The sequence below is a fragment of the Gopherus flavomarginatus genome, chromosome 1 (assembly GCF_025201925.1).
Source record: "Gopherus flavomarginatus isolate rGopFla2 chromosome 1, rGopFla2.mat.asm, whole genome shotgun sequence".
In the NCBI taxonomy this organism is placed as follows: domain Eukaryota; kingdom Metazoa; phylum Chordata; order Testudines; family Testudinidae; genus Gopherus; species Gopherus flavomarginatus.
The window spans coordinates 148,163,441-148,180,755 of NC_066617.1; positions in this window are offsets into that span (position 1 = coordinate 148,163,441).

Genomic DNA, 17,315 nt, shown 5'->3' on the forward strand with positions numbered 1-17,315 from the left:
AATCCCCTAGAAAGATGGACCTTTTTGCTGCCAACGCCATTGGCAGAAGGGTTACATCTGTAATAAAGTTTTTGTATCACTTTGAGATGTCCCTTAAAATACCTTAACTTGGTGACTGGGTAAGATTTATAGCAAGTCTATTCTTAATAAAGAGGAAGAGTTTGGTCTGCTACTTCCCAAAGAACATCCAGCTTCAAAGAATATGAATTAAGTTCCATAGGTTGTTATTAATTCCACAGAAATTGTTCTAATTAATTATCTTTGCTTTCAATAGCTTATAAAGGGGTAAAATAAATGTTGCTGCTGAGTCTGTATTGGGTAAAGCTGAGTCTTGCTTAGGGTGTGGTTTAATTAATTCCTGGTAATTATTTTCTGTAAGCCATCAGCAGTAGTAACTTTTAGTTCTTTTTTTCCATCCTCTTCTACCAATAGTTTTAATTCATACATGTTGTCAGTTGTTGGCTGCAGGGGCGATGGAAGCTTCCTAAAATTGGGGGGGGCCACCAGCACCCCAACTGTGGTGCCGCCACCCCATGCCGCCCCTGTTCCCCTCCCCTCCTGCCCTTGTACTGCCCCTTCTCCCCGAGCTCTCATGCTGCCCCTTCTCTCTGAGTCCCCTCTCTCACGCTCCTGAGGCCCACCCTCATACCATCCGTTCTCCATAAGCCCCTGTCCTCACACCACCCCTTCCCCTGAGACCCTGCCCCCATGCCATCTGTTCTCCCAAGGCCCCAGTCCTTTACCACCTCTTCCCCACAAGACCCTGAACCCCGCTCACTTTTCTCCACGCCCTCCCCCAGCTTTCACTCACCCTTATGGCCTGTAAAAAGTGGGAGGGCATACCTCTTCCACTTTTAAAAGGGATGCGGCCATTGCCCACTGGCCCCCCTGTTCTAGTGGCCCTGGTTTTCTGCACTTGTGTTCTCTCTGTCTGTTGCACCAGCTCTGCACAGATAGCTGATGCAGTGGGCCTCAGTCAAACTGCCCAAGAAGACCACAGACTCGGTTCAGTAGGGAAGGATATATGGACATTTCAGTCATTGTTTATGTCATGGTGGGAATCTGGTACTAAACAGACTTTAGAGATGGATTTGGTAGCGATCCCTAACACTTGCCATTATAAAAAATTCTGGAGAGCTTTCTTTGAGCAGCTGTCGGACCTCCATTGTTTGCAGCAGGGCTTTGGAATTCAGTAGCCATTTTCCTCCCTTCATTTCTGTTCCTCAGGAGAATTTTGGCATTGTGCTCAAACAATGATTGAACATGAACAAGGTAAAGAACTGGGCCCCCACTGTTATAGCAGCAGCAACACACACTGCTCCCAGGAGTGCATGGGATCTGCCAGGGCAGTAAAAGGGGCAAAGTCAGGCTCTTCACTCCCAGTTGTCCATCCTACCCTCTGGGGGCACCACAGAGGCACTCTCCTAACTTCTGGTGTGGAGTGAGAGGGAGAGCACCACAAGCCAGACTTCTCTCATCCAGCACATGGTTCTAGTCTCACACCTTCTGCTACTAAATAATGTAGCTAATCCTGTAGCTCAAGTGCTAGCAATCTGTGTTTGTTGCTAAAATCTTGAGGTGCATATAGGAGGAGGGGTTTCTACAGGGACATCTAATAAAGTTTGTTTTTAACTTTTTCTTTAGTAAAAATAGGAATCTACCTGTAACAAAATGACAGTAAAAGAAAGTTATTGAGGTTGCAAAGCCAAGCACTTAAAAGTTGGGAAGTGCCAGATTTAAAGTTGCTTGTGAAATCTTAATTCTTCTTCTTTGTGCATATGTATTATGATACAGTCTTTAATTACATGATCTGAGCCCTTTCCCACAGAATTCCTGCCTCATTCAGTGCCCAGGATGGACACACAAGGAGGCAGAATGGGGATTGCATAGGCAACCTTAAATCTGGCATTTGCTAACATTCAAGTGCTTGCTTTTGCAACTTAAATGAAGTTTAGCAACCTAACTAATTTTTCAGTTTTAATGTAATAATATTGACACAAACAAACTAGTGCACTAAATAGCCACATCCCATTATTCTTTTTATAATACTAGTAGTAAAATACCTTCTTATACCAGCTCTAAATGTGTCCTTATTAACCATGCTCCTTTCCATCAAGGTATTCTCTCCTTAGACTGTCACATAGTGACAATGACCCTTTAAAAGGGAGCAAGGCCAGTGCACCTGTGCTGGTTAGTTGACCCCAGTTGATCTCTAAAAGAGGGCACTTGGGCTTGGTGAGAGACAGTCTAGATGAGTCAGGCTAGGAACCAGTCAGGAAAGGGGTAAGAGTAGATGTGGCTCTCACTGCCTGCTTCCTGGGAACAGGGTGCCCTAGAAGTGGAAGCAGGGAAACCCAAGCAGCAGGACTGCTAGAGTCCCTTGGGAGGGTAGGCAGAAGAAACCTGAGAACTGAAAGAGGAAATAACAGGGTCAGTTTCAAAACTGTGTTTCTGTTGATTTGACCTAAGCTTGTGTTATGCAGGATTTTCAGAACCCAAAGCAGTGGTAACTTAACTGTTTCTCTCCAAGCACTGTCAGGAATAAATCTTCTATTTTCACAGTACATTAACTTCTTGATCCATCCTCCAACTCTGATTAGCGGAACTGCAAACATACAGCTGCACCAAAATATACAGCTGCATCACCTTGCCTCTCAGGGTCCTAAAAATTATTCCTAGCTATGTGATATTTGGGTTTCAGCTAGCAGTGGCTGAACACAAAAAGGGCTGACTTGCAGTACTGTCAAGTTCTGGGCTAACATGCAGGAATATCAAATTCTGGGTTACATTTGGATCATAAAACTGCATAAAAAAGACTGTGGGTATGGCAGTGAGCCCTTACCAATCTGGAAAGAAGTCCTACTGTGTTAGTCTCCATGCAAGTCCCCTACATGAACTGTTATGTTACACACCTCTTGTGAGCCCTACTGTAAATTCAAAACTGTTGTTTCATTCAGCACCAACTTTCAATTTAGCCATTTGTGTGCAACAGATTCAACAGGGGAAGACATGTAAAAGAACGTTAAGATGGCAATCCAAAACACCCCAGAGCTGGGTATGCTTAAGGTTGCCATCACAACTTTAATTGTGTAGACATAATGCTAGTCTTTAACAGTCATGACTGTTCTGTTTTTCTCCCCTGAACTCCTGTTTCATTCACTATGCATTACTACCACATGATGGAATGTGTTTGGATATTTTATTTTTATTTCGGGGAAAAAAAGAAAATTTTCATTAAAAGAAGGTTAGTCTTAACTCTGCCTCCTTGTATGTATGCATTATAATAAGTCTCTAATTATTTTATCACATATTTCCCACACAATTCCTGTCTCATTCAATGCATATTTTTTCTCTAGGGAATATCCTAAATTTTCTTTCAGGTTCCTACTGCCTCATGCTGAGGTATATGAGCTGCTCTAGAAAGGTCTCACTTAAAAATGCACTTTTCCCATTATATTTTTTAATCATTCTCTTCATCTTGAAGGAGCTGAAACACTTTTCCTGAAACTTTCAAAATCAGAAAGGGAAAAAAAGATCCCAAGCTAAGAAGAAATGTACATATTTTCATCCCCCCCAAATAAAAATGACAGTTATAAGCATCTGAAAATTACACTTTAGAATGAAGAGATCTGCATCCTTAACTATAGATATTCTGTGTGCTCTGCCTGTAATACAGATAGGAAAGTACATTTTCCATGTATTTTTTCCCCTACAATCAGATTTCAGCTGTCCTGATAATGCCCAAAATTCATTCAAAGAACTCCATGTAAATGCTTCAATGATGCTGACCAAATTAAAAGAAAACCTGTGTGGAAAGGAAGAGAGCAGGAAAACAGGTAACCAGTTATCATAGAATATTAGGGTTGGAAGGGACCTCAAGAGATCATCCACTTCAACCCCCTGCTCAAAGCCAAATGGCCCCCTTAAGGGTTGAGCTCACAACCCTGGATTTAGCAGGCCAATGCTCAAACCACTGAGCTATCCCTCCCCCTTCTTAAGTCATGCTCTCTTTTATAATAGTTATTTATCTTATGGTAATGTCCAGATGCCAAATTGGAATTGGGCCCCAATGAGCTATGTGCTGTGCAAATTGAGGTGGAAAGTCCCAGATCTGAAGAGTTTACAGTCTCAGAAAAAGTGTATAATCATTACTGCCTTGGAGGCAAGAACGGTGTACTAAAGAGAGAAACATTTTAGAACAGGATAAACAAAGAGATGGAATGATAGGAGGGCGAGATGTCACCATGAGATGCTCTGATGATCTCTTTCTTTACTCTGTAGAACATGCCCCATGTGAGTACTGCCCATTCGGCTGGGTTCTGCATGAGAGGAAATGCTACTACTTCTCTGAGAAGAAGAAAACTTGGAGTGATAGTGAGAAGTACTGCGGCTCCCAGACAGCTAGCCTGGCTGTGATTGACAGTGAGGAGGAGAAGGTGAGGAAACAACTGGTTCACACTTCTAATGGAGTGAAGTCAGCAATATGTATTTATCAGGGTGAAGGGGTTCCTTCGATGTCCAAGACAAATCCCTGAAAATGGCTTTTCCCTCAGTTTATTAACTTGCAGAACAAGAAGTGCATTAGACCACTATCTATCTGCCCTTGTGCATTAAGACATCATGTTCAGGTGTGTTATATCACTTAGCTATGCTCTTGTCAGCTCTTATAAACTGGATGAGGTTATGATGGGTTAGCTCTTGGATGGGAAACTGGGTACCCATGGATTTGTTGTTGGCAATAAGTGGTAGTACTGAGTCAGTACCGTACCAATGCTCAGTGTTACCATTCTGATGGAGGGACCATCTTTTTTCATAAGATGTAAAAACAAGACTACAGACCAAGAGTCAGTTCAAACTTATTTCCTTTTAGAAGTATCGCCTCTCTCCCTCCAGTCCAAACCCTTCTCCACTTACATAAAAATGTCCCTGCTATGATGGCTGTGCTATATTTTTATGCCCAAACTGCAACTCTATACTTTAATTTGAAGTGACTTTTATTTTAGGTTATGGAAAACAATAAGAACGAACCAAAGTAAAATCTCCATGACAGAGTAGATTGTGGGTTTCTCTTTAACAATCTAAAACAACTCTGAGAACCAGATACGAGCTGTCTCTGCATACAGGCAGAAAACTTCAGAACTGTTAACACAGAAAACAAAGGTATCACAGTTTCATAGCTACACATACACCAGAGACTTTCCCCTCCTTGAACAACTTCATTCACACTTTCATATTGCCCTGACACCCTGTTTCTTTATTACTGTTATTGTCATGATGTATTTGTATAGTGCCATAAGTATATATGGTACAGTGTTTGCACTGTATCTTCTCCAGAACTTTATAACAACCATGCTGACGAAAGCACATGGCTACAGCTGGCCTGAACTCACTAAGGAGAACAATAGATGGATATGGGTGACTGGAGATGTATTACTACCAAAAATATATGTTTTCTTTTTACTATTAGAAAAGTGTTAAAAAGAAAATCAATTGTCATGTTTATGCAGCTACTGTCTAAAGTATTTATATGGCCCCATGTTACAGCTGGGGAACTGAAGCAAAGAGAATAAGTGACTTCTCCAAGGTCACACAGGAAGCCTGTGGCAAAAAGACTAATTGACTCCAAGTCTTCCAAATGCCAGGTTGGCATCTCAACCACTGGGCCATCCTTCCTCTCAAAGCATAGGACCTGTCTCTCAAGGCCTGGGTCCTTACTTCACTAGCAACCACCTGAGTCTGTGCCTGGAGAAGAAAGGCAGAGAAGATAGTGTTGAATCTTTCTTGTTATAGAGGAAAGGCTCAGTCAAAGAAGATGATTTTGTAACATCAATTAAATACTATGTAAAGTAGTTCAAAATATTTGTTGTAAATACATCATACTGCAAGTGAAATTTTCCCATAAGTTGGTATAAACTATGTTCTTCCAAGAACTAAATATTTAACTGAATTTAATAGTATTTATGATGGGCCAAATCTTGCTTTCCCATCTTTAGTCAGTTTCTCTTCAAGCAAAATCTCCATTGACGTCAGTGGGGATTTTGCCAAGAAAGAACTGTACTATTTCATGAAGCACAAGTATCACAATATCTGGTGTTTATGTGTGTGTATTTTTTACAAAAAGCTCCAAGTCATTTTTAAGCCCCTCATGGTTTCAGAGAAAACCTTGAGCCCTTAAGGTTCACAGAGTGTTATATCCTTTGGGGCAGCCAGTTTAGGAAGAAATCACTTGAGGCCAGACAGCAGACAGCTAACAAAACTACCATTTATTTACACACACAGAGCTCACCTAACCGGCTGAAGCAGGCTAGGCTATCCCCTAATAATCTAACTCAGTTGCCATGGGAACAAAAACCATGACAACCAAATACACAACATATTCCTCCCCCCCAATAAGAACATCCCCTAAATAAAACACACACTAGACTAGTGAAGGAGGGTAGACTGCCTCCATTCCCAGCTAAACCCTGGGGATTATTTTGCCCCATAACCGTGGGTTTGCCCTAGCTAAAGATCCAGCCGATGAGGAGGCCTTCTGTCTCTAGGTGGATTACGGCGAACTCCTGGTGCTGTTGCACCCGAAAGTACCATGGGCTCAGGGTCCACAGCACGAACAGGTGAGGAGGTGGTATCAGCTCGTGCTGGGCAAAGAGGTATCTCAGCCGCCAGCAGTAATGGAGGAGAACAGTCAGAAACAGGTGATTTGTGATTCAGTGTCTCACCAGAAGAGATGAAGTCAGACCACTCAACTGCAGATGTGTCCCGAGGACTGGCATGACCTGGCAACAGCTGATCTACATGTCGCTGCCAGGTAAGATTCTCTGCAGTCCGGACTGTGTAGGAAACAGGTCCTGTTTGAGTGATGATCGTGGCAGGGACCCATTTAGCTCTGGAAGTATAATTCCAAGCCAAAACTGGCTGTCCCGGGCTAAAGGTTCGGTCTTTTGCTCTGGGTGCCCGTCTGATGACTTGATATTGCTGCTGATGTTGCACAATTTGTCGGGGTTCAGAAGGTTTCAGCAGATCAAAGCAAGTGCGCAGCTGTCGTCCCATCATTAGAAAGGCCGGGGATGCCTGGGTCGTATCATGAGGTGTGTTTCTGTAGGAAAGTAAGAAGGTATCCAGACGCTTTTGAATGAAGTGTTGTCCCCTTGCTGATTTCAAAGCGTGTTTCATTGTCTGCACAAATCTTTGAGCTAATCCATTGGTGGATGGATGATATGGTGCTGACGTGATGTGGTGTATCCCATTTGCCTTCATAAAATTTTGAAACTCCTGAGAGACAAACTGTGGTTCGTTGTCGCTCACAACTTGTTCTGGCAGACCGAAACGACTAAAGAGGCCCGTAGTTTTTGGATAGTACTCTCTGCAGTAGTGGACTGCATTATAGAGACTTCTGGCCATTTAGAATGGGCATCTACTGCCACCAAGAACATGCTTCCTTCAAGGGGGCCAGCGAAGTCAATGTGAATACGTTGCCACGGGTTTTCAGGCCAGTCCCATGGGTGTAGGGCACCCACTGGGGTGCATTCCTCACACCCTGACATGACAGACAAGCTTTTGCCTTCTCTTCAATAGCACTGTCCAATCCAGGCCGCCAAATATAGCTTTGTGCAATTTCCTTCATGCACACTATTCCACAGTGACTGGAATGTAGCTGTTTTAACATCTGTGATCTCAGTGGTGGTGGAATAATGACACGTCTCCCTCACAGCAAACAACCAGATTGGACCGATAACTCTGTCCTCCTGGACATGTAGGTAACAAGGTCGGGTGAGACCGGAGAGGTTTGTCGAGATTTTCCATGCATCACCAGGTCCCTAACTTGGGACAATACTGGGTCAACGCAAGTTGCCTTCTTTATCTGAGCAGCAGTGATGGGTGTATTCTCTACCTGTTCAAAGTAGAAGATTTCCTTTTGGGCACTACCTTGATGTTTGACTGGCAAAGGCAACCTTGAGAGACCATCTGCATTGCCGTGCAGAGTGGATTTCCGATATGTGATTTCATATGTGTGTTCTGAAAGTAACAATGCCCAACGTTGCATACGACTAGCAGCTAATGGGGGAATGCCTGTGTAGGGTCCAAAAATTGATGTCAGAGTTTGATGTTCTGTGAGAAGAGTAAACTTTTGCCCAAACAGGTACTGATGAAACTTCTGAATTCCAAAAACAATTCCTAATGCCTCACGTTCTATTTGGGCGTAGTTAGTTTCTGCTTTGCTTAGAGTGCATGATGCAAAAGCAATAGGTCTCTCTTCTCCCGAAGGCATAATGTGTGGCACGACTGCTCCCACTCCATAAGGGGAGGCATCACAAGCCAATTGTAGGGGTAAGGATGGTTCAAAGTGAGTTAGAACTTCAGAATTTAGCAATGCATCCTTAGCTTTGTTAAATGCAACATCACAGCTTCAGTCCACTTCCAGGCCTTGTTCTGCCCAAGGAGCTCATGAAGTGGTTTTAGCAGTGTGGCTAACTGTGAGATGAACTTTCCGTAATAGTTCAGTAGTCCTAGAAACGAGTGCAGCTGGCTTACATTTCGAGGTGGGGGAGCCTCCACAATAGCTTTAACTTTTGCAGGGGCCTTATGAAGACCTGCAGAATCAATGATGTGTCCCAGATATTCAACAGAGGGCTTGAAGAATTCACACTTGTCTTTGTGAACTCGTAGGCCATACTCTTCCAGTCTTTGTAGAGTAGCCTCTAAATTCTTTAAGTGATCCTCTTCATTCCTTCCAGTGACCAGGATATAATCCAGATAGCACTGAACTCCTGACAAGCCACACAAGATCTGGTCCATACCCCTCTGGAACAGGGCGGGAGCAGACGTTATTCCAAAGGGTAGGCGACAGTATCGATAAAGCTCCTTATGAGTCACAATAGTCAACAGCTCTTGGGACTTTTCATCGATGTGCATCTGTAAATATGCTTGACTCAGATCAATCTTACTGAACTTTTGTCCTCCAGCCAGGCCTGCGAAGAGGTCATCGATGCGGGGAAGCGGGTATTGCTCTGCACACAACACTGGGTTGACAGTGACTTTAAAATCACCGCAAATCCGGAGAGAGCCATCTTTCTTCACTATTGGGATGATAGGAGTGGCCCATGAGCTATGGGTAACTGGTATTAGGACTCCATTGGTGACCAGGCGCTCCAGGTCTGCTTCAACTTTTGGCCTGATGGCATATGGCACAGTTCGGGCTTTCAGATATTTTGGTGGACTGTCAGGTTTAATGTTCAATGTCACAGTGATTCCCTTCATACTTCCCAAATCATCTCCAAAAACAGCAGTATCTTTCCTTAGTATAGGGGTTAGACTGGTTTCTTCTTTAGTCATCCAGTGCACTTCTGCCCAGTTCAGCTGAATCTTCCCAAGCCAAGACCTACCCATTAAGGCTGGGTAGTTACCTCTCACCACAAACAGTGGCAATTTAGCAGCCTTAACATTGAGCTCCACCTTAACATCAATAGTGCCCAACATGGGCACAGCTTCTCCCGTATACGTCTTCAGAACAGTTTTTGTTGCCTTAAGCGGAAGATGCTGTAGCTTTTCTTTATACACAGTCTCGGAGACCAGCAAGACGGCTGCACCGGTGTCCAATTCCATGCGTATAGGTTTGCCATCCAACAACGGGGTTACCCAGTATTCATGTGAGCCCCCTGCCAAAGACAAAACATGCAGTGGCACTTCCGCTTGTGATGAGGTCACCTTGATCATCCTGGGTCTGCTCTAGGGTATGCAGGGTTCCTCTTTTTGTCGGCCAGACCACAGGCCTGTTTTCCTTTGGTTTACAGGCACACTCAATGTGTCCCTTTTTGCCACAGTGTCGACACACCAGGTCCTTACACCAGCATTCTGATGCCTGGTGACCCGGCTTACCACAGTGGTAACATTCTTGACTCTGCATAGTTTTGTGGGTAGGTTCTTGTGACACTTTTTGCACCCTAGGGGATGCACCGATGTATTGCACCTCCCTTGTAGCCAGTTCCATAGAGACAGCAATATCAACAGCCTTCTGTAATGTAAGCTGAGCCTCTGTCAGTAGGCGCTTCCATATAGCTTCCCTGTACAGGCCACACACTAACCTGTCATGCAGAGCATCATTTAACATCTCTTTAAATTCACAGTGTTCTGCTAGATTTTTTAAAATTGCTACAGATTGTACAACTGTTTCATCTTCTTTTTGGTCTCTTTTGTGGAACCGATATCTTTCAGCAATTACCAGTGGTTTGGGGGGAAAATGGGACCCCAGGATTTCCACAACGTCATTGTAAGATTTAGTCTCAGGCTTAACAGGGTGTAGTAAGCTGCATAGCAGGGAGTAGGTTTTAGCCCCTACAACACTTAAGAATATTGGCACCTTCTTCACTTCTGTAATGTCATTTGTAATAACAAAAAGCTCAAAACGCTCAGTATACACATGCCACTGCTCTATATTCTCATCAAAAGGTTCCAGTGGCCTGGTCAGAGTAGCCATGATTTTTAGTTTCACTTTCACAGTCAGTGCAAACAAGCAGTTTTTTTGTTTGTTTGTTTTTTTACCTTGACTTCTACTTCCTTCCGGAATCCCATCCATCGTCGCCACTTGTTATATCCTTGGGGGCAGCCGGTTTAGGAAGAAATCACTTGAGGCCAGACAGCAGACAGCTAACAAAACTACCATTTACTTACACACAGAGAGCTCACCTAACCGGCCGAAGCAGGCTAGGCTATCCCCTAATAATCTAACTCAGTTGCCATGGGAACAAAAACCATGACAACCAAATACACAACACAGAGGTAATATTTTCAAAGAAGAATTGCTCTGTGCAGACTTGAAAGCATGTCTTTCTCACCAATAAAAGTTGGTCCAATAAAAGATATTACCTCACCCACCTTGTCTTTCTAATATCCTGGAACTGACACAGCTGCACCAATACTGCATAGACTCAAATAAAAGAACACAAGATGTATTAAGCTTTTAAAATATCTCATGATTGTGGTTCATGATTTCTGAGTGCTTGGGGATGGCAACACTGAGTATTAACAATTATGCTAACGCTGTCCCAACTAAGCACCAGTCACTATAATTCACTTTAATCACTAAACTAAGTCCATTTCCTGGTAGATGTCCCAATAATACAGCCATCCCAATACAGCTTGTCCCAGATGCTGGTGGCAACTTGGAGAATTTTTGTTTGCTTCTCTGAGACAGGGCAATACCTCAGTCTCCGTTTTACAATTCTATTTTTTACTCCCTTAGGTTTCATATGAAAGAGGGCAGCAGCAGTAACTCCACCTGTGCAGTTTTCCATGTGACTGGTATTCAGGCTGAGAAGTGCTTCAATCCCAACAAATGGGTCTGTGAGAAAAACATCATGGAATTTCCAATCCTATTTGAAAGCCTGCAGGACTGAAATTCCCCTGATACCACTGCTTTTCCCATGACAGACACATTCCATTATGCATGCAGGACTGAGTGCTTATCAAGGACTGAACTGAAAAAAGTAATTTCCTCTGCCCATTACATTAACTGCTCATATTCACTCGTGCCTGTGGCCACGTCCAGACTAGGAATTAAAATCGATTTTAGATACGCAACTTCAGCTACGAGAATAACGTAGCTGAAGTCGAATTTCTAAAATCGAGGTACTCACCAGTCTGGACGGCGCGGCATCGATGTCCGCGGCTCTCCGCGTCGATTCCGGAACTCCGTTCGGATTGATGGAGTTCCGGAATCGATGTAAGCGCGCTCGGGGATCGATACACCGCGTCCAGACTAGACGCGATATATCGATCCCCGAGCAATCGATTTTAACCCGCCGATGCCGCGGGTTAGTCTGGACGAGGGCTTCGTGTGCAGTGCTCAGAAAGCACAGGTCACTTCAGCAATGTTTTGGCTACACATTAAAAAGAGAAGTGATCCTTGTTAGGACAAGACTAGGAGCGCTCTTATGGTGCACCCTGTAAGGCCTGCATTTGTTGATGTCCACTGTGAGTAGCAGAGCACATGGCTGGATACCAATGCACATGACTGAATGAACACCTCTTTTATGAATACTCTAGAACAGGGGTGGGCAACCTTTCAGAAGTGGTGTGCCGAGTCTTCATTTAGTCACTCTAGTTTAAAGTTTCGTGTGTCAATAATACATTTTAACATTTTTAGAAGGTCTCTTTCTATGTCTATAATATATAACTAAACTATTGTTGTATGTAAAGTAAATAAAGTTTTTAAAATGTTTAAGAAGCTTCATTTAAAATTAAATTAAAATGCAGAGCCCCCGTGTGAGTGCCACTGAAAATCAGCTTGCATGCCACCTTCGGCATGCATGCCATAGGTTGCCTACCCCTGCTCTAGAACTTAGTCTGAAGAAAGAATGCATGTGTATGCACTCCCTGATACTGGGGGGTTGGGCCCCTTCAAAAAGCTCATGATATTATATAAATTATATCTAGTTAATAAGCTTCTGTCTCATCTAAGAATATTCAAACTGCATAGTTTCATAGATGGCCTGTCACCGCTTTTTGAAAAGTTGTGTACTTGCCCTTTCCTATTAAAATGGATTTTTGCATTTGCAAAGGCAAAATAAATAAATAAATTAAATAAAATAAAAGAATAATCACTGCACCCAATTTCATGAGAATAAATAGGGATTTCAAATGTGCAAAAAATCACATACTACAAATGCACGAAACTGTGAGGAAAATTGTGGGGAAATGTTTTAAACAGCATTAACAAAAATAAAACTATTGTAGGACATGGATTCTGTGTAATGAGATAACAATGACACTATAAGAAGGATGTGGAGTGGAAAGAGTCAAGCAGAGGGCAACAAAAAAGATTAGGAGGCTGGAGCACGTGACTTACCAGGAGAGGCTGAGGGAACTGGGATTGTTTAGTCTGCAGAAGAGAAGGATGAGGGGGGATTTGATAGCAGCCTTAAATTACCTGAAGGGCAGTTCCAAAGAGGATGGATGTAGACTGTTCTCAGTGGTACCAGATGACAGAACAAGGAGTAATGGTCTCAAGTTGCAGTGGGGGAAGTTTAGGTTGGATATTAGGAAAAACTTTTTCACTAGGAGGGTGGTGAAGCACTGGAATGGGTTATCTAGGGAGGTGGTGGAATCTCCTTCCTTAGAGGTTTTTAAGGTCAGGCTTGACAAAGCCCTGGCTGGGATGATTTAGTTGGGAACTGGTCCTGCTTTGAGCAGAAAGTTGGACTAGATGACCTCCTGAGGTCCCTTCCAACCCTGATATTCCATGATTCTATTGGGGAGTAGGTGGAGGGTGTGCAGGGTTTCATAAATGATATTATTTGTAACTTTGAAAAATTTATTTAATAGGTATCATAGTAGTTATGCCATTAGTAAAGGTTCCTAATATCTTCCATTATAACGGTGTGTTATCATTTTCCATTGTAATGTAACCCTTCTGCCAGGTGAAATCAGCAACAATAAGGGCCGGGTTCAATAGCTAGGGGCCCTTCTTAACAATACAATACAGAACTGGCTCGAGCCCCCACCTATCTGGGAAAAATCCACATGTCCCCTGAGAGCATCTAAGAGGTAATACTTCCCCTCTCAGAAGCACAAAGCCTGAGTGTAGAAAATAAACTTTTAATGAAAGGAGGGAAGTAGCTCAGCATTAATTTGGGAAAACACCACAAGCCGTATTCACAAACATAAAACTATGAGCAGAGCATGTTGGGCAGTGCCCCTCCCTTCTCCCTCCATCACACCCCACTGACAGGTGTTGTCATTAGTCAGCAAAGACCTTGAGTTCACTTCCCACCTTGGGGGTGGAGGGGAAGGCATCCTGCTCATTCTGCCATCCAGGCACTTGCTTTGGCATCAGCTACCTCACTGGATGCTCCGCTAAGTCCGCCGACCGTCCTGCTGGCCATCACCAATGCACACCGTCACCTTCTGCTGCCTCCTGCCTCTCTACTGTGACCTTGGTGGGTCAGTCTCCAGGGGTTCTACCCAGCTGTCAGTGATTTTCTGCACTTAGTGGGGAAACCTCACTGCTGAAGCAGGCTGGGCAGAAGCACTATCTCACAACAGATGATTTCAGCTCTAGTGATCACTTAACAAAACAGAAAGACTCCTAATATAGCCTTAATTAGCTCTATCTTTGAACAGTGGGGGGCAAGTTAAACAATGCCTAGGACTCTTAGGCAGAGCCATGGCTCTAGAAGGAGGAGAGGAGGAGACAGGGGGCCATCACTGTTTACTGGCCATATGGGCAAGTGACAGGGGAGAGGAGGTGGAGAGGAGCGAGTAAGGTGTTGGGGGAGAGGCAGTGTGGAGATGGGGCCTCAGGGCAAGGGGCAGCACAAGAGTGGGTCCTTGGGGGAATAGCCAACACTAGAGCAGGTGATCAGGGAGAAAGAATGGCATGGGGGGCATGGTTTGGGTGCAAGTGGCCCCCACACTTTTAAGGAGCTTCTGACACTCCTGGGCAGAACCCTCCAGGCAGGAACACCTGTCCCCACTCCTCTTCTCCATCAAGAGGTCTGGCATCTGAGCCCCCTGCTTAGCGAGTTCAGTTAAGTTGAGGGTGACCCCCTTAGTCAGGACAGGCGAAGTATAATTTTGCTGCCTTTTACTCATACAATACAGATAACAGCATTTCATTTCATTTAAAAATTTGTATTAAAGCTAATGTTAAAATTATATAATACACAGGTTAAGGAAAGAGTGTTTGTACATCTGGGTAGAGTGCTTAAATTATCCCAAAGCACAAAGTTTGATTTAAAAGTCATAAAATACATATCATACATAATATGCAATAACCCAAATTTAGGTTAATAAAATTAATGATACAGTTTAGATATTAGCAGCCAAATATTCAGGTACATCACTCATAAAAGGTTAAACTAAACGTATGTCTACACTACCCGCCGGATCTGTGGGCAGCAATTGATCCAGCAGGGATCGATTTATCGTGTCTAGTCTAGACATGATAAAGCAACCCCCGAGCCCTCTCCCATCGACTCCTGTACTCCAGCACTGTGAGAGGCGCAAGCAGAGTTGATGGGGAAGCGGCAGCAGTCGACTCACTGCGGTGAAGACACCATGATTTGATTTCAGTTACATTATTCAGCTACGTAGCTGAAGTTGAGTAACTTAGATCAATCCCCCTCTCCCCGCCCAGTGTAAAAGAGGGCTAAGAGTTGGTTGTGGAAAACAAATATAGCAAAGAGTGTAGATTGTCCCTCAGTAATTGAGCATTTAGGATAGGTTGTCCCTCAATAGATAAAATCCATCAGAGAAGTATTCCAGTTACTTTCCTGATTTCGCTTCTCAACAGCACTCCTGGTCATCTCTCTTGGTATTGCCAATGTCCAGTGATGTGTTCTAAATAGATTTCCCTCGACCACCTGATGGCGTCTGATACCATGAGTTGCCACATCAAATAAGCATAATGCTGACCAATTCCGCATTCCCGTAACACTTGCTCATTACTGGGGTCCCATGCACCCACGGCTCCAACAATCAGCCTGTGTGTTTGAACCTCATAACCCCTAGCTCTCAAGGCATCAGCCAAAAGGGCCTCTTAAGCTTGGGCATCACAGAAGGCCGGGTCCTGTTTTCAAAGGGCACTGTAATGTCCATCATAATGATCTTGATTTGTAAACCAACACTAAAGTGATTCATAACCCAACACCAGTCAAAATTGGTCACTTTGCCAACACAGCTCTGTATCCTCATACTTAGGCTGAATGGATGTGTTCATGTAAATACAGTCTGGTCCCAAAGCTTTTTCCCATCCCCAGCTCATCACTAGCTATCAGTGGAGAGTTCATTTAGACCCTGCTTATAATAACTTCGATAAACTGTAACCATTTGGGCTGAAATTTTCCATTGTTGGGCTCTGTCTCTGGCTGAATTTTTGCCAGGGAATATTTCTTAATAGTCCCTTTTGCTATCCCCTCAAAAGTGGCCCACATTTGACAGTTTCATGCATCTGCCAAATTCCACTTCTGCATGTGCAGTAAATTTGGTAGATTATTGGTCCTTAATTTACTGAACAGTTCAATTATACAAAGCAAAATCTGAAGCCTGACAGCCCCCTACATGTGCACTGCACCAGCCATGCTACCACATCTTCCATAACATTATTACATGGTAGACTGTGCATTCTAATCTCACTTCTTCCACTGATTGGTGTTAATTCTATCCACTTTACAGACCTTAGTGAGTAAGTGTCACAACCACTATCCTAGTAGGGAGACCCCTTCATTTTACAGATGGGGTAACTAAGACATTGCAAAAGTCACACCCAGCAATGCTGGAAATAGACCTTAGTTCTCTAAAAGATGTGATACAGCATGGCCAGAGGACAGCAGGAGAAGGTTAGAAGGGAGCCTTAATTCTATAGGCTTTAGAGGGAAGAAAGTTTGCTGTAGATTAACTGAAGCACCTGAAGCACCTGATAAAAAACCCTGCTTCAATCAGACAAGGGAAGGTGTGGGAGCAGAGAGCAGTTTGGAGGAGTTGGAGCAGAGTGGATTGGTATTGGAGCAGAGAACAGTTTGGAGGGAAGCAGAGGAAAGTTTGGAGAAGGGCTGCAGTGGACTAAGAAGACCAAGAGCCTAGGTAAAGGGATACCTGGCTTGTGCAGAGGGAGGGCAGGAAGCCCCCCACAAACTGAAGGGCAGGAGAGGGAAGTAGCTCAGGGGTAGGAACTGCTAGTTCAGGTGGTTTACCGCTATCTCTAGGGGCCATGGGCTGGGACTCGGAGTAGAGGGTGTGCCCAGGTCCCTCCTTCTCCACTCTCCTCCTCTAGGACACTAGTGGGGCAGTTAATATCCCACTTCAGGGGCAAGAAATGGCATCCTGAACCACCCCACCTCCAGAAGAGAAAGCGCGAGACCCATCATAGTAGTGTCAGCAATTTGCCACATATGATGTTGTTAGTGGGATCTATGCGCTGGGGACTTAAACCAGGGTTAGCCAAAACCTTCCCATCCTTAAGATGGACAATGTGGTCAAGGCCATAATACAAGCCACAGTGGCCCAGCAGAAGGCTACCCGGGTCCAAGCAACTGCCCAACAGGTGGCGACTCAGATACAGCAGGAGACTAATCATCTGTTGATGAGTCAGGCTGCCCAGGACCAAGGCCTGCAGCAAGAGCTGGTGAACCAGATGAAGGCCCTTATGGAGCTGAACCACAACTTCAAAGGGACCTGGACCATATGGGCCAGCCATTCCGTACAGAAAATGACACGGGAGGATGATGTGGAGGCATACCTCCTGGGTTTTGAAAGAGCAGCCCTGCGGGAGGCCTGGCCCCAAGATCAGTGGTCTGGTATCCTTGCCCCGTTCCTGTGTG